This window comes from Pinus tabuliformis, chromosome 5_1 (genome assembly GCF_031772625.1).
Source record: "Pinus tabuliformis cultivar Carrire ecotype Pingquan chromosome 5_1, CPIR1, whole genome shotgun sequence".
Classification (NCBI taxonomy): Eukaryota; Viridiplantae; Streptophyta; class Pinopsida; order Pinales; family Pinaceae; genus Pinus; species Pinus tabuliformis.
Window position 1 is genome coordinate 874,696,410 of NC_142305.1, and position 8,004 is coordinate 874,704,413.

Consider the following 8,004-nt stretch of genomic DNA (forward strand, 5'->3'; position numbering starts at 1 on the left):
CCTAGATATACCGAATCATCCATCGATACCTGCCAAAGCAGGTCAAAAATATCGATATCACTATGAAACATATAGACATATATGCACAAATATATACAATATCTGTAACCAAGAAAATGCTAGGTAGGAACCTAGCCATAATACTTTTTAAGATAGAGCCCATTTATGGGCTCCGACAATTCATTTCCATCAAAATCAACCAATTCGTAAGCTCCCCTTTTAATACCTTTTTAAGGATACAAGGACCTTACCACATGGGTTTAAACTTACTTGCCTCCAAGGTGTATTTGTCTTGGTCATAGACCAAGAAAAGGTCACCTTCAGAGAAAATGCTAGGACACACAACCTTATCATATTGGACTTTCACTCTCTTTTTATGAGCTTCATTAATTGTGGAAGCATCTTGATGCTTATCATCAAGATGTTCCAAATGAACGAGGCATTATTCAAGACTAGACGTGTCTGGAATAAGTTCTACAACTAATTTAAGAGAAGGAATTTCAACTTCCATAAGGAATATTGATTCCAAACCATAAACTAGTTGAAAAGGAGTGAAACCCATAGTGGTCTTAACTGACATCTGGTCTGCCCAAAGCAAAGGATATAACATTATATTCCAATTGGATTGAGCCTTATTAATTATCCTTTGTAGGATAAATTTCAGGGATTGATTCATAGCTTCAACTTGACCATTGGCCTGAGGATAGTAAGGAGACGAATGCTCCTACCACAAACCCAACTTGAGATCCAATTCAATCATCATCTTATTCTGGAAATGACTACAATGGTTAGTGACAATCTCCTTTCGAATACTGAAAAGAGAAATGACTTGGTTGAAAAGAAATAGGGCTTTTGTTTCACCATCATTTACAACAGTAGGCATAGCTTCATCCCACTTAGTAAAGTAGTCCACTGCTACAATAATATACTTATGACCCTTTACGAAAGGCAAGTTACAAGTTGTAAAATCAATGCCCCACTTTGTGAATGATTTGACGGTAATAATAGGAATGGGTGGAGCTGGATGAGCACGCATTTTCTGAGTATAATCTTGACAAGGATGGCATTTTTTGACCACTTCAAAACAATCTTTGAAAATCGAAGGCCAAAAATACCCTACATGCAAGATTTTTTGGGTTGTAGCAAGCATAGATAGATGGCCACCACAATCTACACTATGGAAATCATTCAACACTGACTCATCTTCTTCTGAGGTTAAGTAGTGTCTAAGCACTAAATCAACTCCGCGAATATATAAAGCGTCATCGATAATAACATAACGTTTCGCTACATGACGCAATTTTCTTTGCTCATCCTTTGAAAAAGAGGGGAAGCTTCGAAGTCTGAAGATATATTATAATATCTCCATACCAAGGATCTTGTGAAGAAATAGGAAAAATATGCTCATCAGGGAATGATTCATCATAAACTATTTCTTCTTCACAAGGGAACTCTGATATTAATTCCACAGATACTAATGATTTCTTAGATTTGGCTGACAAGAACTCAAGATCAAACTCTTGTAATATAACAATCCATTTGTTATATTTTCCCTAATCACTCGCATACTGAGAACAAACTGAAACCGCCAAGACAAAAGTTTTTCTAAGCAGAATATAGTGTCTAAGTCATTGGATAGCATGAAAAACTACCAAAGCTAATTCCTCTATAGGAGAATATCATAGTTCAGGACCTACCAAGCGTTAGCTCAGATAATAAATTACGTGCTCACGAAGAGAATCGTCTTCCTAAACCAAAACCATACCAATGGTTGATTATGTTGCAGTGAGATATAAGAGGAAATCCTGCTATAATCAGGTGGAGTTAGTAATGGAGTAGAGTTCAATGCTTTTTTCAAAGCATCGACCCAGTGTTGAGCGAAATCGTCCCATAAAAATGGAACTCCTTTCTTTAGAAATCACATAAAACCCTTTGTATTCTTAGCGTAATTGACAATATATCTCCTCAAGAAATTAGCTTTTCCTTGGATACTTTGAAGTTGACGAATGGTAGACGGGGGAGGAAACCGAAGTATTGCCTAAACCTTGAAAGGATCTACATGAATCCAAATAATTGATCGGATGTGATAGCGAAAACGCATTTATTCGAATTCAACCGGATTTTATGAAAACAACATCACTAAAAAACCAATCGAAGATGATGAGGATGATTAATTCTCTTTCGAGAATGAGAAGCTAGGTCATCCAAATACTCTTCGATGATGTGTTTGATATCATGGAAAGTCTAGGACATGGCTCGCTGAAAAGTATCTCCAACATTTTTAAGGCCAAAAGGCATCTTTTTGTATGCAAAAGTACCCCAGGGGTAGATAAAAGTTGTCTTATGTTAATATTCAGGATGGATAGTAATCTGATTATAACCTGAGAAACCATCCATGAAGGAGAAAATCTCCTTTCCTGCACATTCATTAGTAATATGATCAATAAATGGCGTGGGGAAATTATCTTTAGGATAAGCCTTATTTAAATCCCTAAAGTCTATGCATACACATATCATTCCTTGTTTTTTATCAACTGGGACTAGATTTGAGACCCACTCAGTCAACGAAATGGGGTATATGAAACCTGCCTTGACAAACTTCTCAACCTTGGCTTTGATAGTTGCCACTTCCCTAGGGTTTACTGAGCAAAGCTTGTGTTGTATAGGCTTCGAATTTGTGTAAGTATTGATCTCATGATGGACTATTGATGGATCAATTCCATACATTTCCTCAGAAGACCAAGAAAACACATCAAGTAATTATTTAAAAAGACCAGTATAGGTTTGAATTTCTTCAGGGGATCATTTGGCTCCGATGAAAATATTCTTGATTATATTGGGATTCCTGGAGATGTTCATCAGAATAGTTTCTGAAATAATAGACATGTTTCCTTCAGAAAAAATCAGTGCTAGAGCTAAAGGGTTTAAAACTGTGTGAACATCACCCGTTGACGAAGGAATAGACAACTTGATTCTACTTCACACAAGTCTAGGAAAAATTATGACTGATGATGTAAATCATCCCACGGTCTGTCTCTACCCCTCATTGCTTCTAGGATTTCTTCCTTAGATGGTAAAACAATATGAAGGTAGTCCATAGAAGAAGTAGAGTTAAGAGTCTAAGACGGAGCCATATCTACATCCAAATCCTTCGTTGAAAGAGGAGTAGGATTTCAATCTGCAGTGTTAACAATAAGTTGATAAAAAATTTCAGCTACAGACATAGGATATTCTATTCCAACCACTTTCCCTACTTTTAATGTGGTGGTAGAAGAGGGTAAGGGCCAGGGATCTAAAAAATAATGAGTTTTGAAGAAATCTCTTCGAGAAGGGGTCTTGGATGATGAAATGGAATTTATTCAAGCATTAGGAGAAGGAAGATAAAAAGTACCCATCAATGAGGAATACATTCCATCTCCTAAATTCTCAATAGGTTTCTTGGGATTATTCACCAAGGGAATGGAGGAATCAGAGGATGAATTGGATTCTTTCGGAGAATACTCCATTTGATCAACAATAACAATTCTCCCTTCATGGGGAAAGCATGGGATGTGAAATAATGATGATACAATGTCATCCATTTCATAAATCCAATTTTGTCCAAACAAAATATTATAATCCAAATTTCCCCATAGATGGGAAAGGCTAGAATAATTTCATGCAGCCAATGAGAATGACCATCAAATGCAATCAAGAGAGTAGGTGAAGGAACAACTTGAGGAGATCTGATAGATTTTCAACATGCACTGGACATGACACATGTGGAATCTCCCTCATCAACTACAATTCGAAAGATATTGATCTTTCGATATGTAGATTTAATTTAGAAAGCAATGTGATGAGGTAGTCTCTTATTAATATTTGACATGCCAAATGTAACAATAAGAGAGTTTTTTGGATCTATGGCCCCGATCATAGTGAGAAACACACTCCTTTTTAATGGACATGATTGGAGTACGTCTAACATAGAAATATGACAAGGGATTTAGGCTAGATATTCAACAATGGAGTAGTTATGAATAGCCTTGGCATTAGGATTAATCGTCGAATGTTTTGCAAAGCCTTTCAGCGTCCAAGGTATAGACTCAATTGTCGGCCTGTTAATATGGAGTCACTCTAAAACATTGGAAGTGGCCTTAGCCTTAGAGGATTCTGGTTCACCATAATCATGTGATATTGTACCAACATCATCATGAGTACTCATAATATATACATTTGAAGGATTTTCCCCTTCCCAGTTGCCCCCTATGGGGTTTCTAGTACTAGAATTCGCGCCAACAAACATTTCCTGCCCTTGGGGAAAATGGTTAGTTAGAACTACATGGGATATAGAAGAACCCTATTGCACTAACAAGTTCTAAGTATCCTAAATCTTAGGGAAAATATGAGTTAAATGGTCTCCATTGAACAATTTGAAAGGAAACTTAACTTTCTTTTTAGACTCCTTTTTACCCTCGAAAGTATTATTACTGGGTTTGTTCGCATAACCCTTCCCATCCTTATCTTTATTCTTACCTCATCAATTTTTCTTCCCATCGGATTTTTTATTTCCTTTTGGGTTAGAAGATTGGACAACGTTAATAGTTGAAGGTTGAGAAGGGATAGGCACTGACGGTGATGCTTGAATTGAAGAAGCAGTTTATAAAGACAACTACTACAATTGACTTAGCAGGTTAGTCATGCTATTATTGATTGATCCAATAATCCCATTGGCATGGGAACCTAGCTTCGGTTTAGCTAAATAGATCTTGGATTGAGGAGTGTCAGGAAAAATCTTCTCAAGAATCCTAGAATAAGAATATATAAGTTCTAAGTGTTGGGCTCTAAATATAGCTTGTTCTTCAGTGAATACTCTAGAGAGTAATACATCCTTAGAAAATTTTGGTTGTAGACATTTTAAAAACCATTCGAGAAGGAATTCATTAGGAATATAGGATTTAATGAGCCTCTTCCTTCTCTGCCATTCCTGAAAATGGTCAGAAATGTGAGTTGTCGTATCTTATTGGAAACTGCCCAATAGCTCAGTTCCAACATCATACCAAATGAGCAACTGAAAATGGCTCAAAAACATAGTAGCCAATTCACAAATGAAGAAAAGGTACCCCCATTAAGTTCTATATACCATTTAGCAGCATTTCCAGTTAAGGTGCACTGAAATAATCACAACCTAATTGAATCATCAATTAGGGAGTTAGATGAACACCATAAATGGAATGTTGTTATATGGTCAGCTAGATCATCCCTAGACTTTCCTTAAAATTTTGGAATATCCGATGGAAGTTTGGTAGGAACCGGAGGCCACGCCAGATTATATTGGATGGGATCATTCGTTAATTTTGAGAGATCTTGAAATTTTAGGGTTTCCAGGAATGGTAAGCATGGAGGAGCTTGATAATTTCACCCACTATGAGATGGATTCCCAGTAGTTTGAAAAGAATATCCTAGAGTTTTAGTGGCACCTGGTTGCCAAGGATTACTCGTAGAAGAGACAAAACCGTAAGGAAAACCTTGTGCTCCAGCGAAATTTGGAGTTTGACCAACTACTACCAAAATTTTACCATAATCAGGAATATTTCCCCCAAGCAAAGTATTAAAAGGATAGGAGAGCCCTTGGAAAGGGTTCCATGCATTAGCAAAGGGAGAAAAATCTTGAAAGGAACTTACAAAGGAGTAAGGAATGTTCCCCTGTTGACCAAAAGAAAATTGATTCCCAGTTCCTAAACCACTAAAAGCAGGGTTAGTCCACCCTTGAAAAGGATTATAACTTTGAACCTGAGTGGAAAAAGGAAGACATCCTAAAGAAGGATTAGAATGAGGTATATGACCACTTCCAAAAGGAAAACTCTAAAAATAGGTTGAACCACTAGACATAAAATTCATATCAGTGGAAATTGTTGGCTTTGTGGGTCTTGACTTCGGTTCAACGTCAGTCAACCAAACAAATCCATACACTACTAGCCCTTTCAGCATCAGGCCGTGGAGCGCAGACTGAAGTCTCACCCAAAGTAGTATGGGGGGATGTTGGAACCAAGTTTCCTCACCCTGACATGGTCGTGATGTCGGTTTATACCCCATGCTCCTACCTTCGCGCAGGTCACTAAGCCTTAGGTCTTTATCGATCTACCCTCTATCCCGCCCTTCAGTACCTTCGCGAAGGTGTATGATTGACCTTCGTGTAGCCGTAACGAGTGGTTTAGGTACTTTCATGCTACTATGGCAATGTATTGTATAGGTTCCCAAGTTATCTCAAGTGTTTTACCTATCTTACCAATCAATTATAGTTAGTGTCGCGTAAAATGATATTCTTACTTGAGTTTAATTAACAGATAGAATCACATACATTCGGGCATCAAATAAACATTGTAAAATAAACCCAGATCACAATATAATCAAATGCATTAACAGAGACTAAATACAGAGTAATTACAAAATACTTCTCTTTATTAATATCTTCCAGTTTAATACAAACTCTATCCACCCTGTACACAGAGCTGCAGCGGTCTGCACACTCAACTGCGGACTTCTACCCTAGGCCTCTGTACACTCAGCTGTAGAGCCTCCACCTATGCTAAGACCCAAGAACACTTAGAAATCACTACTAAGAACTTCCAAAGCTACCTAGAGCGTACTTTCTTAGCTCCTTTTTATACAATCCCATGGTCCATGGACCATGGGTAGGTCTTTATATCCGACTTGACACTTTACAAAATAAGGTCAAACAACCCTTTATGACTCTTGACACCTTTGCACTCTGCAACCACAAAATGTGGAGACTTTATAACTTTATTACAAAATTGTCCCGAAACATGGGCTTGTAGCCCTAGCTAACACTCTTGGGGGAACTCATTCCCAACAGACCCCCAACACAAACATGATGACTCACCCTTGAGTCACTCTACGGGTGTGGAGATCTTAGCGCGAAGACCTCCCAACTTGACCTGTATGATTGCCACCTTGGCAGTGCACTGCGCTGCCGCCTGCTTCACTTCTTCAACCAATTTCTCTATTACTAGTCCTGAACTGTTAGCCTGAAGCTTCTGCTAAGTTGCCTACAGAATAGTAAGCCTACCTTCAGTGGAGGCCATGAGCGAATAATATTTTTCCAACCAAGGCTTCAAGTGCCCCTTCAACACTATCTCTTTATGTTGCGTACATCTACCTATTCCTCCAGTGCTTTGTTCTCCCACAGCCTCACAAGAATCTATGTGAGGGCGACGGTGTGCACTGTTCCTTTCACCTCGTCATAGCATTGCTACAGTTGTCACGCCTTTGTCTCCAACCTTTGTACATTAGGATCTTCTTGCAGACTAGTCAGGACCTCGAACAACTATTCAAACAGGCTTGTGTAGTCTGCTACTACACTACCTACTGTCACTATTGCCTCTGTGATAGGGGTTTCACACTGCTCCTTCACTTCCGGCAGATTTGAAGGCTAGGTCTTCAACTACAAATCTGTAATCTAGAGGTTTAGCTCCAGCTGAACCTTAGCCAACTCTGTCTCAGCGTTGCGCACCACTATAGCAAGTTTGTGGACCTATTCATCTGCCTCTGCATCCTCAGGAATGGCCAATTTGAGGACCATTCGGCATGCATCCTCCATGACCTGAACTATGTGCCTATTTTGGTTGGTTATGTCATTCACGGTGGTGATGGAAGAGTCTCACAGTAGGGCTAGTTGCACATTATGGATCCACTGCTCACTGATCGCCAACAAAGTGCATTTTTCATAGGACCTCAGCTCTGTGATCACCCTGTCCTGCAGTAGGTGGGGTGCCTCACTAGGAAGTGCTTCCAAGTTCAACCTTACTCCCTTGAGGGCGTTGACAGCGAGCTTGTCAACTTTGATCTCTATGGTCAGTGCTCCCTCTGGTAGCACTATCGCTCGGGAGTCCTTCACGTGCAGCATCCTGGTGGCTTCTGAGGTATTGATGGTGAGGTTGGTGGACGTCGTGCTAGCCTGTGATGCATGGATCTGTAGCTCATACAAACCCATATGGATGGCCC